The sequence below is a fragment of the Pristiophorus japonicus genome, unplaced genomic scaffold (assembly GCF_044704955.1).
Source record: "Pristiophorus japonicus isolate sPriJap1 unplaced genomic scaffold, sPriJap1.hap1 HAP1_SCAFFOLD_553, whole genome shotgun sequence".
In the NCBI taxonomy this organism is placed as follows: Eukaryota; Metazoa; Chordata; class Chondrichthyes; family Pristiophoridae; genus Pristiophorus; species Pristiophorus japonicus.
The window spans coordinates 125,026-141,012 of record NW_027254460.1 but is presented as its reverse complement, the minus strand read 5'-3'; the positions used below and the strand labels follow the sequence as shown (position 1 = coordinate 141,012).

Here is a 15,987-nt window from a genome sequence, read left to right as displayed (position 1 = left end):
CATTAATCACTCCCAGGGCAGGTACAGCACAGGTTAGATAGAGAAAATCTCCCTCTATACCTTCCCATCAATCACTCCCAGGGCAGGTGCAGCACAGTTTAGATAGAGAAAATCTCACTCTATACCTTCCCATCAATCACTCCCAGGGCAGGTACAGCACGGGTTAGATAGAGAAAATCTCACTCTATACCTTCCCATTAATCACTCCCAGGGCAGGTGCAGCACGGGTTAGATAGAGAAAATCTCACTCTATACCTTCCCATCAATCACTCCCAGGGCAGGTACAGCACGGGTTAGATAGAGAAAATCTCCCTCTATACCTTCCCATTAATCACTCCCAGGGCAGGTGCAGCACAGTTTAGATAGAGAAAATCTCACTCTATACCTTCCCATTAATCACTCCCAGGGCAGGTGCAGCACGGGTTAGATAGAGAAAATCTCCCTCTATACCTTCCCATTAATCACTCCCAGGGCAGGTACAGCACGGGTTAGATAGAGCAAAGCTTGCTCTGCAATTACCATCAAAAACTCACAGGGCAAGTACAGCATCATTCAGATACAGAGTAAAGCTCCTAGATACATCATAAAGCTCCCTCTACCCTGGTCTGTCAAACACGCCCACGGCTGGTACAGCACGGGTTAGAGAGTAAAGCTCCCTCTACACTGTACCATCCAAAAACTCCCAGGGATGGGACAGCTCGTGTTAAATACAAAGCAAAGATCCCTCTACATTGTCCTAGCAAGCATCCCCAGGGCAGGTACAGCAAGGGTTAGATATCGAGGAAAGCTCTCTCTACACTGTCCCATCAAACATTCCCATGTTAATACAGCAAGAGCCAGATACATAGTAAAGCTCCCTCTACACTGTACCATCATACACTCCCAGGACAGGTACAGCAAGGGTAAGATACAGAGTAAAGCTCCATCTGCACTGTTCCTTCAGGGGAGGAGGGGGAGGGGAACCAGTGAGTGTAGACCTGAACCCAGACAGAATTGGTGGTGAAAACTGGGAGTGGAGGAGAAACAGTCTAGAAACGTGTGTTGATTTGGATTTCAGCACAGCAGGAGGGACAATGTGTGGGACAGGGATTTACAGGTTTGGAAGAGCAAGAGAGGAAAGAATGTTCCATGGAAACTAGATGTGACTATTCTGAATTTCTGTCTTGTACTGACAGCGATGAGTTTTATTATCTCCTTTTACAGAATATTAGAAGGGGAGATTTTCAGACAGGAAACACAAACCAAACATCACGTCAAAATCTGACGGAGTCAATTGATTCATCAGGACCTGAATATCATCGACCTTTGATATCCCAGTCCACGTGGTGTCAGTGACGCTGGTGTGCCGACAGGGTGGATGAGCGAGTGAATCCCTTCCCACACTCTGAGCAGAACGACCTCTCCCCGGTGTGACTGTAGTGATGAGTTTCCAACAGGGATGGGTAATTGAATCCCTTCCCACAGTCCCCACATTTCCACGGTTTCTCCATGGTGCGGGGTGTCCGTGTGTCTCTCCAGGTTGGACGATCAGTTGAAGCCTGGTCCCCACAGAACATGTGTACGGTTTCTCCCCAGGGTGAATGTTGCGATGTTTTTTCAGGCTGTGTAACTGGTTACAGCTCTTTCCACAGTCAGTGCACTGGAACAATCTCACTCGGGTATGTGTGTCTCGGTGCTTTTCCAGTCACACTGATATTTGAAATCTTTTCCCACAGGCAGAACAGGCAAACATTTCTCCTTCCACTTTCAAAGGCCGATGATATTCAGGTCCTGATGAATCGAGTGACGACGTCAGATCTTGATGTGATGTTTTCTTTGAGTTTCCCGTCTGTAAATCCTCCCCTTCTAATACCCTGTAAAAGAGTTCACAAAAGTCATCACTGTCAGTCCAGGGCAGAAAATCAAAACAGACAATTCCAGCTTCCATGGAATATTCTTTCCTCTCTTGTTCCTACAAACATGTGATCCAATCGAATTAAAAGGCGGCAAAATAAGCAACAAAAGCAAAGGGAACCTTCCCAACTGAACCAGAATGTTGTTCCCAGTGTGTATGAGACACTCCGTACCCTGAGGTGCCACCAGTCACGGAAGGCATCAAGGAACCAGTGCACACCGCATGTTCCCTCTCCAGGGCCATCCGGCCCCTCGGGCCTGCTCCACCATTCAATAAGATCATGGCTGAACTTCCTCAGCTCCACTTTCCTGCCTGATCTCCATATCCCTTGATTCCCCCAGAGTCCAACAATCTATCTATCTCAGTCTTGAATATACTCAACACCTCAGCACCTACAGCCCTTTGGGGTGGAGAATTCCAAAGATTTACAAACCTCAGTGAAGAAATTCCTCCTCATCTCAGTCTTATATGGCCGACCTCCTTATTCTGAGACTGTGGGCCCTATTCCTAGACTCTCCAGTCGGGGGAAACAACCTCTCAGCATCTACCCTGTCAGTCCCCCTCAGAATTTTACATGTTTCAATGAGATCCCCTCTTATTCTTCTAAACTCCGGAGCGTATAGGCCCATACTGCTCAATCCCTCCTCATAGGACAATCCCCCTATCCCGGGAATCAATCTGGTGAACCTTCATTGCACTCTCTCTAAGGCAAGTATATCCTTCCTCAGATAAGGAGACCAAAACTGTGCACAGTATTGCAGGTGTGGTCTCACCAAGGCCTTGTACAATTGTAGCAAGACTTCCTTGCTCTTGTACTCCAACCACCTGGCAATAAAGGCCAACATGCCTTCCTGATTGCTTGCCGTACCTGCATGTCAGCGCTCTGTGTTTCCTGTACGAGGACACCTGAATCTCTCTGAACACTAACATTTATTAGTTTTTCACCATTTAAAAAATATTCCGTTTTACTATTCTTCCTACCAAAGTGAATAACCTCACATTTCCCCACATTATACTCCATCTGCCACCTTATTGCCCACTCACTTAACCTGTCCGTAATCACTTTGCAGGCACTTTGCGTCCTCCTCACAGCGTACTTTCCCACCTAGCTTTGTATCGTCAGCAAACTTGGATACATTGTACTTGATCCCTTCATCCAAGTCTTTAATATAGATTGTAAATAGCTGAGGCCAAAGCTAAGACCAAAGCTGACCGATCCTTGCAGTACCCCACTAGTTACAGCCCGCCAACCGGAACATGTCCCATGTATCCCGACTCTCTGTCCATTAACCAATCCTCTATCCGTGCTAATATATTAACCCCAACTCCGTGAGCTCTCAATTAGCATTTTATGTGGCACATCAAATGCGTTTTGGAAATCCTGCAACATTACAGCCACTGGTTCCCCTTCATCCACCCTGCTGCTGACATCCTCAAAAAGCTTAATAAATGTATTAAAGACGATTTCCCTCCCACAAGACCATGTTGAGTGCAGACTGAGAGCCTGATTTTCTCAGTGCCCTGTTACACTTGTGTAGTAATGGATTGCAGCATTTCCCCCAAGGACTGATGTCAGACTAACTGGGGAACAAAGAAATGGCGGACCAATTGAACAAGTACTTTGGTTCGATATTCACTGAGGAGGACACAAACAACCTTCCGGATATAAAAGGGGTCGGAGGGTCTAGTAAGGAGGAGGAACTGAGGGAAATCCTTATTAGTCGGGAAATTGTGTTGGGGAAATTGATGGGATTGAAGGCCGATAAATCCCCAGGGCCTGATGGACTGCATCCCAGAGTACTTAAGGAGGTGGCCTTGGAAATAGTGGATGCATTGACAGTCATTTTCCAACATTCCATAGACTCTGGATCAGTTCCTATGGAGTGGAGGGTAGCCAATGTAACCCCACTTTTTAAAAAAGGAGGGAGAGAGAAAACAGGGAATTACAGACCGGTCAGCCTGACATCGGTAGTGGGTAAAATGATGGAATCAATTATTAAGGATGTCATAGCAGTGCATTTGGAAAGAGGTAATATGATAGGTCCAAGTCAGCATGGATTTGTGAAAGGGAAATCATGCTTGACAAATCTTCTGGAATTTTTTGAGGATGTTTCCAGTAGAGTGGACAAGGGAGAACCAGTTGATGTGGTATATTTGGACTTTCAGAAGGCTTTCGACAAGGTCCCACACAAGAGATTAATGTGCAAAGTTAAAGCACATGGGATTGGGGGTAGTGTGCTGACATGGATTGAGAACTGGTTGTCAGACAGGAAGCAAAGAGTAGGAGTAAATGGGGACTTTTCAGAATGGCAGGCAGTGAATAGTGGGGTACCGCAAGGTTCTGTGCTGGGGCCCCAGCTGTTTACACTGTACATTAATGATTTAGACGAGGGGATTAAATGTAGTATCTCCAAATTTGCGGATGACACTAAGTTGGGTGGCAGTGTGAGCTGCAAGGAGGATTCTATGAGGCTGCAGAGCGACTTGGATAGGTTAGGTGAGTGGGCAAATGCATGGCAGATGAAGTATAGTGTGGATAAATGTGAGGTTATCCACTTTGGTGGTAAAAACAGAGAGACAGACTATTATCTGAATGGTGACAGATTAGGAAAAGGCAGGTGCAAAGAGACCTGGGTGTCATGGTACATCAGTCATTGAAGGTTGGCATGCAGGTACAGCAGGCGGTTAAGAAAGCAAATGGCATGTTGGCCTTCATAGCGAGGGGATTTGAGTACAAGGGCAGGGAGGTGTTGCTACAATTGTACAGGGCCTTGGTGAGGCCACACCTGGAGTATTGTGTACAGTTTTGGTCTCCTAACCTGAGGAAGGACATTCTTGCTATTGAGGGAGTGCAGCGAAGGTTCACCAGACTGATTCCCGGGATGGCGGGACTGACCTATCAAGAAAGACTTGATCAACTGGGCTTGTATTCACTGGAGTTCAGAAGAATGAGAGGGGACCTCATAGAAACGTTTAAAATTCTGACAGGGTTAGACAGGTTAGATGCAGGAAGAATGTTCCCAATGTTGGGGAAGTCCAGAACCAGGGGACACAGTTTAAGGATAAGGGGTAAGCCATTTAGGACCGAGATGAGGAGAAACTTCTTCACCCAGAGAGTGGTGAACCTGTGGAATTCTCTACCACAGAAAGTAGTTGAGGCCAATTCACTAAATATATTCAAAAAGGAGTTAGATGAAGTCCTTACTACTAGGGGGATCAAGGGGTATGGCGAGAAAGCAGGAATGGGATACTGAAGTTGCATGTTCAGCCATGAACTCATTGAATGGCGGTGCAGGCTAGAAGGGCCGAATGGCCTACTCCTGCACCTATTTTCTATGTTTCTAACTGGCCCCGAGTTGCCCGTTTTCTCTCTCCCCCCTTCCCTGACCGTGGAGGAGAGGCGGGCTGCCCCTGGGCCTGTCACCGCAGGGGGGGGGGGAACAAACCCGGGCTCAGCCTGTGGGCTGTGATTGGGGCCTGAGGCCTACAGCGGGTGTGGGTGAAGCTCCCCGGCCCACCCGCGGGTCCACACCCTCCGCCACCCCCACAATCTCCTCCCGCCTCCCCGAAGGGTCTGACCCACTCGAGCTCGGGGCAAACGCCGGAGGCGCTGTTGTTCGGGGCCTGAGACCTACCCCGGGTGTTTAGAAAGCCTCCCCGCCGGTTCCGGGGCTCCCCTGCGCCGCCGCCGCTTCCTCCTCCTCCCCGCTCCGGAACCTTCTCTCCGCCTCCGGCCGTTGGGCGGCGCGCGCACTCGAGCGGCACGTGACCCGGGCCCACGGCCTGATTGACGGGAGCTCCCGACCAATGGAGAGAGAGATCGCGGGAACAGTGGGCGGGCGGCCGAGGGTGACGCGCGCTGGAACGTGTTGACGTCAGAGTACAGACAATGCAACTTGGTTCTCCTGAGTGAGGGAGGCTGGGGGGTCAAGGTTGAATTGATTCTGTGCTGACCCTTGACCTCCCTTGCTCCCCAGTGCAGACCAGGAGAGGTTGCACATTCCAGCTGCTCACTGTGGGGGTTATCAGCGGATCCCAGCCTGGGCTGCAGTTGGGGAGACTGCAGTTAACCTCAGTGCCCGGGGCTCCTGCTACTTATCACTGTCCACTCACCCCAGCAGCAAAGGCCAAGTCTGCAAAGGGGGCGTTGTTTTGGACTGTGATGCCCCCAAGGTTGAATAGGCAGCCAACAATCACTGCATACCCTCACACATTGGCCCTTTGGACGGACACCAGAAGGCAACCAGTGACTGTGGAACTCCTCACTGTAGAGGAATAGGAGGATATGTTGATCGGGTGGGAGGAGGGTCGTGTGGAGTTTAAACCCTGACATGGACCAGTTGGGCCGAATGGCCTGTTTCTGTGCTGTGTTCTATATAATACCATGAAAGGTCACATCAAGGGAATCAGCAACAACAAAAACTTGTATTGATATAATGCCTTTAATGTGTAAAATGTCCCAAGGATTTTCACAGAGTATTATTAGACAAAAACTTGACACCAAGCCACATAAGCAGACATCAGGACAGGTGACCAAAAGCTTGGTCAAAGACATAGGTTTTCAGGAGCAGATTAAAGGAGGAATGAGAGGCGGAGAGGTTTTAGAGATTGGGGTCAAGGCAACAGAAGGTTGAGCGATTACCATCAGGGATGCTCAAAAAGGAAGAATTAGAGGAGAGCAGATATCTCAGCGGTTGTGGGGCTGGGGGAGATTACAGAGATAGGGAGGGGCGAGGCCATGGAGGGATCTGAAAACAAGCATGAACATTTTAAAATCGAGGCGTTGCTTAACCAGGAAGAATGAAGGTCAACGATGATTCCCCAGCATTCTAGGCACACTCGCCTTCCCTCATTCACCTGGACCTTGCTGGCTGCGATATTTCATCCTGCGACCTCGCTTCCACTTGCTTCTGCAAAAAAAAACAAAAGGAAAAATAGCACCGCTCTGTGAGAGTTCTTCCCTCCACAGCTCAAACTTAGGTTATATGGATTACATTTCCCTTCCCGAATGCTTGAGCAGCAACTCCTATCTATTTAGATAGTCAATTTTATTTTCACACAAACCTGTGTCCAGCCTTTGTGATTGAACAATACAAAAGGTATCTGCAATGTGTTTGCTGCAAGTTCTTTATCTTCCCTCTCGAGCAATCTGTCGTGGAAGATAACACATGATTCCAAATTATTCATTCCAGGCATTTTTTTCAAAAAGTCTTACATTCAATTTTGTCACCATGCTGTGGTATTCAAGATCCATTACTGCAGATAAGAAGTTGAACATAACTGGAGTTCTTCTTTTTGTTCCAGCAAAGATCAAAGTCGTTTACACCTTGAAGTTATTTCCATATTAAAGGACCCTCTCAGTAACTTTGCACCATCATCATCATCATCGACAGTCCCTCGAAATGAGGATGACTTACTTCCATGCCGAAAAGGGATGAGTTCACGGCTGTTTCAATGAAGGACCTAATATTCCGGATCCCGAACGACATCCTGAAGGGTGGAAGATGTCTGTGCATGGATTTTTTAACGTGTGGTTGCACATCAGCCACCCCTACTCCCCAACTCCTAACCCCAACCTCTCCTTCACCCCTCACCCCAAACCCCTCACCCCAACCCCTCCTTCACCCCCTCACCCCAACCCCCCTCACCCCAACCCCTCCTTCACCTCCTCACCCCAACCCCCCTCACCCCAACCCCCCTCAGCCCAACCCCACTCACCCCAACCCCTCCTTCACCCCCTCACCCCAACCCCTCCTTCACTTCCTCACCCCAACCCCCCTCACCCCAACCCCTCCTTCACCCCCTCACCCAAACCCCCCTCACCCCAACCCCTCCTTCACTCCCTCACCCCAACCCCCCTCACCCCAACCCCTCCTTCACTCCTTCACCCCAACCCCCCTTACTCCTACTCTGCAACCCCCCTCACACCTACTCTCCAACCTCCCCCTCACCCCAACCCCTCCTTCACCCCAACTCCTATTTCACACATACAATTTCATTTTGACCATCACTTACACCAATGATCCACACTGGGGGTAAATCTCAGGAGCTTCTGTGTGATGGTGAGGTGATCACTGGACAATAAAGCTCCGAGACTGGTGGAGGGCTGCTCATTATCCTCAGTGTGATTTAATCCCCTTTCCCACTGAATACTGCGGACAGACATGGTCACCTTGGTAACAGAATGGTCAGTGTGACATCATTTTCTAAACAAGAGCACACAAGACAATGGGTTATCAATAAATGGTAAAGGTATTAAACACTCTGCAATTACATTGTAAACAAAATGGAAATAAAATGCTGGAAAATAATTGGTGAAGATAATTTATCTCTGGAATTGACTAGCAAACATTAAAAATGATGTGCTTTGTATACACAAACACTATATATAAGAAAAAATATATATATGCTATACATATATATATATGCTGTGATATATATATATAGACTTTGTGTGCTCGTTTCAGTTCTGCGTAACCTGATGCGATCCACATTCTATGTTCTTCAGCCCATCCAGTGCTTGCTGGGTCAGGATATAAAGAGACTGCGCGCTGTTCCTCCTCCCACTGCCTGGGGGAATGGGGCAGATATTTAAAGGGGCAGGGACTCCCCTTTCTCTGCCTCATTATAGTTAAAGAGACAGTCCAGTTTATCTTGGGGTGTCGGAGGACTTCACTAACAGAGCTCCCATCAACAGTCGCTCCTTTCTGTACTATGCAGTGATTGTCAAGCTGTCTATTTCAGTGACTTGAGCCTTTCTAAAATGTCTCACTGTTTTTGATGATCCACTTGTATAATTTGGAAAGATTTTAGAATTGTGCAGTGTGATGAAGGTGTTGGTTAAAGGTGGAGTCAAATTTGTTTCAAAATATTCTGTTCTAACCCTCCCCCAACACCCCAAATTTTAGAACACTGCAATACTGACTGGGGAAGTTCTCAAGTTCGATCCATGATCAAGGTTGGGTTCAGTTCTGCACCCGCTGTGCGCAGAGTGAGAATAAACTCAATGAGCTGCTGATTTTCTCCGCTGGGTCTTCTGTGCTGGCCTAATAGGGTGAGCCCGGGCTGGCCCAATAGAGTGAGCCCATGCTGGCCCAATAGGATGAGCCCAGGATTGACCAATAGGGTGAGTTGATCTCAGCCAAGGCAGCAGTTCAGGGATTATAATTGTCCTCAGTACCACTGGGCTAAATATGAGTAAAAATCAGCCAGTGTCCCTACGATTCGTACCGATCCAGTGACCTCAACTGTGAAGTGTGTGGATGTCATTTGAGGACAGGATTTGAAGCTGTGATGCCTACCATAGTAGAGCTGGCACTCACTGAGTCGAGTGACGGTGAGGCACTAGAGGTTAACTAATGTCTGTGGAATTGCACCCAGCCAGATTCAGCACTTTCTGGAGATAATAAATCTCAGACGATGAAAGGAATGTTGAATTTAGACAGTGAGGATGGAGGGAGAGTGTCTAGAATAAGGAATTTACAGCTTAGGGGGGACAGGAGGGGACAGAATGTTCTGTAGAATCTAGAATTGTCTGTTCTGAATTTCTATCCTGTATTTAAAGTAACAATGTTTGTAAGCACCATTTATTTGCAGGGTATTAGAAGGGGAGGATCTGCAGCTGGGAAACTCAATCCAAACATCGCCTCAAGATTTGACAGATTCCCAGATTGATCAGGATCACCTTATCATCAGCCTTTGTTAAAACACCAATCACAGCGGGGAGAAACAGGACACATGTTGTGTGTGTGGATACACCTTCAACCAATCGTTCAGTCTGTGAGACTCGTGTACCCACCTGACTCAACACTGTAAATGTGGGGACAGTGGGAATGGATGGTGTTGTACATGGAAAGTGATTCAGTCGCTCATCTCACCAACTGACATTCGAGGAGTTAGATAACAGACTTTCTCCTGTGAATATAGAGCTGGTTTATTGGGCCGTAATTTGTTTACTTATTCATCTTGTTGACTCTAAATCTTTGCCAATTATTTGATGTGATCGGTTTACATGTACGTATTTTTAAAAATATGTTTGCTGAGTGGATTCAAATACAAATTGAAACCAGGTTTGGAGGCGTAATGCTCCATTCACACATCGAGTTCCACTATTTGAAGGGGCTGCTCCTGAAATTCTGGCTGCACTTCAGGCCCACTCTCCTGATCTTTGGGCACCCTGTGCGGAGGGGAGCGGGTAGGTCCGAAGGCCTCCTCGTAGGACTGCTCCTGGGCACGGCCAAGGGTGCCATCAGCCGGTCCAGGCAGCGGGCGGTCGAGGGGGTCGTTCAACCTGACTGCCTGCCTCTCTTCCGCTCTTACATCCGGTCCAGGGTGTCCTTGGAGATGGAGCACGCGGTGTCCACCGGTACGCTCGCGGCCTTCCGCGAGAGGTGGGCACCGGAGGGACTGGAGTGCATCATCACGCCCGGCAACCAAATTTTAATTTGATTTTACGTTTTAAAGTTAATTTGTTTTAATTGCCGGTGCTTTTAGTGTCCCCTCTCCTTTTATAGGGGGCACTGGAAAAAGGAAAAATTTGATTTTAGTGCCCCAAAAAAAAAAACACAAAAAAATAAATAAAAAAGGGGCCTTGTAAATGTCTTGTGTGTGTCATCCAGGTCGGGTGGCACGGATACATGTTTTATGTTTTTGCAGGTGAACTCCAAAAAGAGTTTCACACATCGAGTTCCACTATTTGAAGGGGCTGCTCCTGAAATTCTGGCTGCACTTCAGGCCCACTCTCCTGATCTTTGGGCACCCTGTGCGGAGGGGAGCGGGTAGGTCCGAAGGCCTCCTCGTAGGACTGCTCCTGGGCACGGCCAAGGGTGCCATCAGCCGGTCCAGGCAGCGGGCGGTCGAGGGGGTCGTTCAACCTGACTGCCTGCCTCTCTTCCGCTCTTACATCCGGTCCAGGGTGTCCTTGGAGATGGAGCACGCGGTGTCCACCGGTACGCTCGCGGCCTTCCGCGAGAGGTGGGCACCGGAGGGACTGGAGTGCATCATCACGCCCGGCAACCAAATTTTAATTTGATTTTACATTTTAAAGTTTAATTTGTTTTAATTGCCGGTGCTTTTAGTGTCCCCTTCCCTTTTATAGGGGGCACCGGAGAAATTGTGATTTTAGTGCCCAAAAAAAACCCCCAAAAAAACCCAAAAAAACACAAAAAAAAAAACCAAAAAAAGGGAAAAAAGGCCTTGTAAATGTCTGGTGTGTCACCCAGGTCGGGTGGCACAGTTTAATATTTATGTTTTGCAGGTAGACTCTAAAAGAGTTTCACACATCGAAGGTGAGAGAGATACTGTGGGGCACATGCTAAGTCCAGTATCTGAAGGTGATTAACAGACTGGGTTTTATGTTTAGTGATCCTGGGCGTGTTATCAACACCTCGCTGAATACCAGGGCGAGATCATCAACTCTGGAAGGTATGGGAAACTGGGACTTGCCCCTGAGAGTAACTGAAGGTATAAGAACTAAAATAATCCAGAGTTAGAGAGGAGAAAAGGCCCAAAATGGAGCAGTCAGTAACAGGATGTCAATTAGTCTCTTCTTATTTTGGAGTCATCAAATATCGACACACTCTATTATTTGAAATAACAAAATATTAAACTCCAGCCCAATTATAGGGGTTATTAACATCAGCAGAAACAATCCCTAAATGATAGAATGAACACGATTCAGTTAAGAAGTGATTAACAGCAGCAATAACAGTAGAAACAAACCCCTGCAGTCACTTGTGAACTCGCTGCTGTCTCAGCAGGTCGGATGAATGAGTGAATCCCTTCCCACACTCAGAGCAGGTGAGCAGTCTCTCCCCAGTGTGACTGTGACGATGCATTGCCAGCTTACAAGGTTGGGTTCAGTTCTGCACCCGCTGTGCGCAGAGTGAGAATAAACTCAATGAGCTGCTGATTTTCTCCGCTGGGTCTTCTGTGCTGGCCCAATAGGGTGAGCCCGGGCTGGCCCAATAAAGTGAGCCCATGCTGGCCCAATAGGATGAGCCCGGGATTGCCCAATAGGGTGAGCCTGAGCTGGCACAATAGGGTGATGTAATGAGCAGAACTGTGTGAGTACTCCAGCTATGTCCTAACTAGTGTTTTACACAGTTCTAGCATAACCTCCAGAGGGAGGTGGGAGCCTGGAACTTACTGCCTGAAAGAATAGTAGGGGCAGAAACCCTCATCGCATTTACAAAAGTGCTTGGATATGCACTGGAAGTGCGTTAACCTACAGGGCTACGGACCAAGAGCTGGAAAGTGTGATTAGGCTGGATAGCTCTTTTTCGGCCACACAGACATGATGAGTCTAATGGCCTCGTTCTGTGTTGTAAACTGCTATGATTACATGTCACCAATCCTCTCCTGTCTGATATAAACCAACCCCACAGTCACTGGCACCAATCCTCTCCTGTCTGATATAATGTTGTGAAAGACAGTGGAAGGCCAGAAGATTGGGAATTTTTTAGAAACCAGCAAAGGACGACAAAAAAATGATAAAGACAGAAAAGATAGCATGAGAACAAACTAGCAAGAAATATAAAAACAGCCAGTAAGAGCTTCTACGGGTATAGAAAAAGGAAATGAGTAGCTAAAGTAAACGTTATCCCTTAGAGGATGAGACTGAAGAATTAATAACGGGAAACATGGAAATGGCATAGATTTTGAACACATATTTTGTCTTGTTCTTCACGGTAGAGGACACTAAAAACATCCCAACAGTTGATAATCAAGGAGCTATTGCGGTGGTGAGGGTGGGGTGATGGGGCGACTTAAAACAGTCACTATCACTAGAGATAAAGTACTCAGCAAACAAATGGGACTAAAGGTGGACAAATCCCCCGGACCTGATAGCATGCATCCTAAGGTCTTAAAAGAAGTGGCTGCAGAAATAGTGGATGCACTGGTTGTAATCTGCCAAAATTCCCTGAATTCTGGAGAGGTCCCAGCAGACTGGAAAACTGCAAATGTAACACCCCTATTCAAGTGAGGAGGGAGGCAGAGAGCAGGAAACCATAGACCAGTTAGCCTACCATCTCAGTGGGAAAATACTGGAATGCATCATTAACGAATTAGTAGCAGGACATTTAGAAAATCATGTTGCAGTCCAGCAGAGTCAGCATGGTTTTATGAAAGGGAAATCATGGTTGATACATTTTCTGGAGTTGCTTGGCGATGTAATGAGCAGAGTGCATAAAGGAATACCAGTTGAATTGTATATTTGCATTTCCAGAAAACATTCGATAAGGTGCCACACAAAAGGTTATTACACAAGGTAAGAGCTCACGGGGTTGGGGGTAATATATCAGAATGGATAGAGGATTGGCTAAGTAACAGAAAACAGAGAGTCGGTATAAATGGGTCATTTTCCGGTTGGCAAACTGTAACTAGTGAGGTGCTGCAGGGATCAGTGCTGGGACCGCAACTATTTACAATTTATATTAATGACTTGGATGAAGGGACCAAGTGCAACACAGTCAAATTTGTTGATGATACAAAGATAGGTGAGAAACCAAGTTGTGAGGAAGATGCAAATAATCTAGAAAGGGATATGGATAGGATAATGAGGTACCAACGATATAGGTACAAAATGGGATGAGGTCCAACAAGCTAAATTTAGGGAGCTAGGAGTTAAATTAAAAAGTAGGACCTCAAAGATAGTAATCTCAGGATTGCTACCAGTACCACGTGCTAGTCAGAGTAGAAATACCGGGATAGTTAAGATGAATAAGTTTCTTGAGGAATGGTGCAAGAGGAAGGGATTCAAATTCCTGGGACATTGGAACCGGTTCTGGGGGAGGTGGGACCATGACAACCGGTCTGCACCTGGGCAGGACCGGAACTGATATCCTAGGGGGAGTGTTTGCTAGTGCTGTTGGGGTGGGTTTAAACTAATACAGCAGGGGGATGGGAATCTATGCAGGGAGACAGAGTAAAATGGGGGCAGAAGCAAAAGGTAGAAAGGAGATAAGGAAAAGTGGAGGGCAGAGAAATCAAAGGCAAAAATCAAAAAGGGCCACATTACAACATAATTCTAAAAGAACAAAGAGTGTTAAAAAAACAAGTCTGAAGGCTGTGTCTCAATGTGAGGAGCATTCATAATAAGGCACAGATAGCTGTTAATGGATAGGATGTAATTGGGATTACGGAGACATGACTCCAGGGTGACCAAGGCTGGTAACTCAACATCCAGGGGTATTCAATATTCAGGAAGGATAGACAGAAAGGAAAAGGAAGTGGGGTAGTGTTACTGGTTAAAGAGGAGATTAACAAAATAGTAAGAAGGACATTAGCTTGGATGATGTGGAATCATCGGTCATTGGCAAAATACTGGATGTCCCGAACTACATCCCGAAGGGTGGAAGATGCCTGTGCATGGATTTTTTTAACGTGTGGTGGCCGTTGCACAGAAGCCACCACATGGGCTTGACAGAGCAAGGTCTTGGTCCAGTGGCGAGGATTAACCAGGACGACTGGAGACCAGCTCTGCTGCATGGACCTAGTGCGCACACATATCGCAGTGTGGGCTGGCCCGTGCCGCACGCTGCTCCTTTTCTGCTCCGACCTGCCATAACATATCCCGATCTTCCAATATAACATGGACAGGGTATCCGGTCATTTATCACATTGCTGTTTGTGGGAGCTTGCTGTGTTCAAATTGGCTGCTATGTTTCCAACATTACAACAATGACTACACTCAAAAGTACTTCATTGGCTGTAAAGCATTTGAGACGTTTGGTGGACATGAAAGGCGCTATATCAATGCAAGTCTTTCTTTCTTAATACAAAAGGAAAATACTGCAGATGCTGAAATCTGAAATAATAACAAACTGCTGGAAATCTCAGCAGGTCAGGCAACATCTGAGAGAAAGAATAGAGTATGAGAGGAAGCTTGCAGGAAACATAAAAACTGACTGCAAAAACTTCTATAGATATGTGAAGAGAAAAAGATTAGTGAAAAAAACGTAGGTCGCTTGCAGTCAGAATCAGGTACATTTATAATGGGGAACAAAGAAATGGCAGGCCAATTGAACAAATACTTTGGTTCTGTCTTCACTAAGGAAGACACAAATAACCTTTCAGAAATATTAGGGGACCAAGGGTCTAGCAAGAAGGGGGAACTGAAGGAAATCCTGATTAGTCAGGAAATTGTGTTACGGAAATTTATGGGATTGAAAGCCAATAAATCCCCAGGGCCTGATAGACTGCATCCCAGAGTACTTAAGGAAATGGCCCTAGAAATAGTGGATGCATTGATGGTCATTTTCCATCATTCTATCAACTCTGGATCAGTTCCTATGGATTTAAGGGTAACGAGTGTAATACCACTTTTTAAAAAAGTGAGCGAGAAAACCAAATTAGAGACCGGTTAGCCTGACATCAGTTGTGGGGAAAATGTTGGAATCAATTATTAAAGATGTAATAGCAGCACATTTTGAAAGCAGTGACAGGATCGGTCCAAGTCAGCATGGATTTATGAAAGGGAAATCATGCTTGACAAATCTTCTAGAATTTTTTGAGGATGTAACAAGTAGAGTGGACAAGGGAGAGCCAGTGGATGTGGTGTATTTGGACTTTCAAAAGGCTTTTGACAAGATCCCACAAAAGAGATTAGTGTGCAAAATTAAAGCACATGGTATTGGGGGTAATGTATTGATGTGGATGGAGAACTGGTTGGCAGACAGGAAGCAAAGAGTAGGCATAAATGGGTCCTCTTCAGAATGGCAGGTGGTGACTAATGGGGTACCGCAAGGTTCAGTGCTGGGACCTCAGCTATTTACAATATACATTAATGATTTAGACGAAGGAATTGAATGTAATCTCTCCATGTTTGCGGATGACACTAAGCTGGGTGGCAGTGTGAGCTGTGAGGAGGATTCTAAGAGGCTGCAGGGTGGCTTGGACAGGTTGCATGAGTGGGCAAATGCATGGCAGATGCAGTATGATGTAGATAAATGTGAGGTTATCCACTTTGGTGGCAAAAACATGAAGGCAGAATATTATCTGAATGGTGACAGATTAGGAAAAGGGAAGGTACATCGAGATCTGGGTGTCATGGTACATCAGTCATTAAAAGTTGGCATGCAGGTACAGCAGGC

The 15,987-nt window shown here is 46.6% G+C and overlaps 1 protein-coding gene and 1 long non-coding RNA gene across 2 annotated transcripts in view; one reads left to right on the top strand and one right to left on the bottom strand.

The window, feature by feature from the left end:
- The window catches only part of LOC139254494 (zinc finger protein 850-like), a 154,503-nt gene that overhangs the window by 81,969 nt on the left and 56,547 nt on the right, over nucleotides 1-15,987 (top strand). The window lies entirely within an intron of this gene.
- LOC139254495 (uncharacterized) lies at nucleotides 1,143-5,665 on the bottom strand. Its single transcript, XR_011592019.1, has 2 exons — nucleotides 5,530-5,665; nucleotides 1,143-1,853 (listed from the first exon to the last, which is right to left on the bottom strand). It is a non-coding gene; the product is annotated as an uncharacterized lncRNA (long non-coding RNA).